This window comes from Genypterus blacodes, unplaced genomic scaffold (genome assembly GCF_046128005.1).
Source record: "Genypterus blacodes isolate CSIRO-AG114 ecotype Tasmania unplaced genomic scaffold, CSIRO-AGI_Gbla_v1 ptg000048l_1, whole genome shotgun sequence".
Taxonomy (NCBI): Eukaryota; Metazoa; Chordata; class Actinopteri; order Ophidiiformes; family Ophidiidae; genus Genypterus; species Genypterus blacodes.
The window spans coordinates 3,938,571-3,942,500 of NW_027466861.1; the positions used below are offsets into that span (position 1 = coordinate 3,938,571).

The window sequence follows — 3,930 nt, forward strand, 5'->3', positions numbered from 1 at the left end:
ATGATTCGGTCAAAATCCTTTCATACTTTCCTATTTCCACTTGTAGATTTTTTGCTGCTTAAGGTTTTCCCAACTCAGATTCCATCAGAAGGTGGCGCTGCAGACACATGATCTATCCCACAGAGCACAGAGTGTGTAGATCCCCATCAGGTGTAATAAGAAAAGCAAAGAGTGCAGCCGGGCGCTTTTTACGAGGCAGAAACCAGTCGTTCAGTCGCAGTTATGACCTCTGGGTGTTGTGTTACATCATTGACGCTCCACCTTCTGAACATCCATGGATGCAAGTGTAAGAGAAGAAAACAAACTACTAGCTGTTTCTATTCCAAAGCAGCGTTGGCGTAATGAGTCCCACCAATGCTCACAAACTCTTTAAGCCCATAAAAATAGATGAAGTGCCCCTCATTTGTAAAGCTCCTCTCGCATACGGGGAAGGTGAACATGATTTACATCCTCCCTTTCTCCGTCTATGCTTTTCTTTCTCTAACTTTACTCGGAATATTTCATAACTTGCCGGCCTAATTTCGATGAAACCTGGATGGAGGATAGTTGCTGAATTAGCTCTTACAAAACGACATTGATTATCCTCTGGGAGGTTTTGCTGTGGAAGACTAAATGAAAGTTTCTACTTGAAGCGTTCCGCCCTCTCACATTGGGGAAAACTGAATTGGGCTCCTTGATTGCTCCAAAGGGGTTGTTGCATCATTAATGGAGGAACATGATTCTTAACAGCCTTGTTCTGTTCAGCTCTCAGGAGTGGCCTTAGTGAGCTGCAGCTGTGTGATGCATAATGCCTGAATATAGTACGGACAACTAAAAGCAGAGTGGGCAACTTTGGAGGGGAAAAACAAGCAGCGTTCATCTTTAAGGAGTTTGCAGCGTCTTAGGAAATACTGAATGAGTTTGAGACTGAAGGAATGATTTGCAATTTGACAAATACTGTAAATATTTCATCTTTGTTTCCCTGCACGCAGTTTGTGACAGTTTCTATAGTTGACAAAGTGCAGCACGAAGCTAGAATCACTTTTCGCCACATGGGGGCGACATTATGCAACATATATCTTTGGATCTCAGCTACACTCTACCAAAGGAGTCATACAACTCACTTTACTGTACTGCTCTCCCTGTTTCTTCACCATATTAAGTGTCTCATACGTCACACACACTTCATAGCATATAATACTTCAGCCCCCCCCCCTCCCACCGTGCCAAAGAGGACACTTGGCAGGAATACACAGTAGGTGGAGGATGTGAGCACCTTTGTTGCACCTTGCTTTTGTCTGACAACGCCTCACACCTGAAGGCCTTATTGCCCTCATCTGCTTCATCTCTGTACACACAGTCTATACACAGGTGCGAGTACACATGGGATCTACATACTTCTGATTGCGTGAGTGCAGAATTTACGCTAATCTACCCTCGGTGACTTGCAAAAAACGTTTAGCTGGCGGCACCTTGTACTCGTGTGTTTGTCAGTTTGCGATATCTGTACCGCGTTGTCATGAGACACGGCAGAAGCTCGTCAAACATGACCTCAGAGCATCTCACAATGCAAACACACTGCAGTCAGATGATGACATTTAATCCTCAGTCTATATTTGCTTTCCTACACTTGTGTCTTGGCCTGCTGGCATCCGCAGCGTCGCTCCTGTGGCACGAAAACTCCTGACTGTTTGAAAAAAACTTGGAGTTGTGTGTGTGTGGTGGCAACACTTTGCAGTCTGAATTTTAGGCCGCCTCGTTGGAGTACATGTCACACTGGGGTTCAGCCAATTAGGAGCTGTTGTTGAGAGAGGAAGGTGAGGAGGAGCGTGACAATAACAGAGTTTGTGAGATGGGTGTGTGTGTGTGTGACTGTGTAGAGATGGTGTACAGACGTGTCTCCCTCTGAGCTGTTTCTATGGTGAAATAATGAAGTCTTACATATCGCAGCCCCCCGTCTCCTCTCTACCATCTGGAATTGGCACTTGTAGACGTCTAATGTAGTCAGACGAAGCTGCTCCCTGCTTTGAGTTGTGAAATCAAAGGAAGTCAATTTGCCTTACTAACTCAGTTTACCTCAGTGTACCTGAGTAATCCACTGAAAAAAACAATTTGCACTTGAATACAATGATTCTCCCACATGTCAGGAGACGGTTTAAGGTCAATAATGGAAGAACCCCAGCTGTGTTAGTCAGATAAACACCTGTGTCTGTCTTCATCTTTTGGTGTGTTTTGATGAGCCAAGTTAGGTCAAGTCAAGTTTACTTCTGTAGCCAGCCAGAGCCCGTGGAGCAGGTTGGGGTCCGATGCCTTGCTCAACACAGATTCGAACCAGCTACATGCCACATAATCAAACACCCAAGCCGACTCAACATGGCTAGAAACCTGCTAATGAGTGGTACAGAATATTATGCCACCGCCGTCCCAAATCAAGAATCCGCTGCGAGCAGGGTTCGAACCTGCGTGGGGAGACCCCATTGGATTTCAAGTCCAACGCCTTAACCACTCGGCCATCGCAGCTTGACTGGACCAAATGAGGGTATTCCAACAGAGATTCCCACCTGTTTATCCGAAACTGTCGACATGTGCAGGACAGGAGGCACAAAATCGTTTCATATAACAAATAAAGCAATTAAGTCGTATGTTATTACAGGTTGTTTGCCATCCTGTGTGTGTGTCTGTGTGTGTGTGTGTGTGTGGAGTTCCTGTGTTTGTGCAGCTCCCTTCCAGTGACTTGCAGCAGTTTTGGAAAGGATCAAACCAAGAGGACAAACATCCCCACAGCAAAGAGAGCTGGAATCCATTTGGAAAAGTATTATTATGGTTACAACAAGGCCGTGTTTGTCTGTGCCTGCTGGCAGACAAAGGCTCTCTAATGAGGCCTTTTGAAGTCTGGCTGCAACTTCGTGCCCTTTTTGTTTTTTCTAAATTGCAGTGTATTTGTCGATTTTCGTGGACCGCGCTCGCGTTAGATGAGCCAGACGGGCGTGTTTTGGTCTCATGGTCCCAGTAGGAAGACGATGCAAACTTTTTGATTCGTCTCTGCTCAGAACGGAGGGTTTTTAAATAGCAGCCATTAATCCTTATGAATTAGTGATCAGCAGCCAGCGTTCTCACTCCAACATGCACGCAAATGAGATAGAAGACACCAATCACTGCCATCACCCCAAACCTCTCTCTCCCTCTCTCTCTCTCTCCCTCTCTCTCTCTCTCTCTCTCTCTCTCTCCTCCTCTTCTCCTTTTGCTTTGGACTCATACACTTATGCATTACCTCGTTATCCTCATCTGTACATTTCCTTTGCCTCCTCGCTGATGTACTGCCTAATGCCGGCGTAGAAGCAGAGAATATTAAATTATAAATGTATTCCATAAATTTAGAAGTTGTAGAACTCAGATGTAAATTTAAAAAAAAATTAACATCCTCAAAGGGCTTTGGGTCGCTGAGGAAATAATGTTTCTGCTGTTTAATGCATGCACAGGTTTTTTTTTACAGGTTTTCGAGTTCGAGTTCATCAGAGGCATTTTGTCCTTCAGCAGCAGAGTTTGTTTGGTGTTTTGAGTCACGATTTGCGAGAGAGAGCGGAGAGGCTCAGAGATCATTACGCCTTGAGTGGCTCGGATACAAAGTTCACAGGGAGCTGGTGTGGAGAGAGAGAGAGAGAGAGGGGCGGGGGATTAAGAGAGAGACAAAAGCATAAGAGGAAGCAGAGGATTGAAGCTGAACAGTGTGGAAAAGAGTGAGACTGCAAAATGGGAAGAGAGGCAAACAGGGGACGGGAGAAAGAATCAAAGTTAGCGTGAGAGGCTGAGGGACGCCACGCTTAGAAATTCTCTCTGATGTTGGAGTCGGGGGACCAGAGGCGATGGAAAACCCCGCAGAACTCCATTAAAATTCAACCAGCCCCACTAAAGCTCTGGGTTATTATACAAGAGGAGCGATGCCCCACACAG

The 3,930-nt window shown here is 45.6% G+C and overlaps 1 non-coding gene across 1 annotated transcript; it reads right to left on the bottom strand.

Moving 5' to 3' along the window:
* Window positions 1-2,417: 2,417 nt before the first annotated feature.
* Window positions 2,418-2,499, bottom strand: trnas-uga (transfer RNA serine (anticodon UGA)). The gene has a single exon. It is a non-coding gene; the product is annotated as a tRNA-Ser (tRNA).
* Between the last annotated feature and the right edge of the window lie 1,431 nt (window positions 2,500-3,930).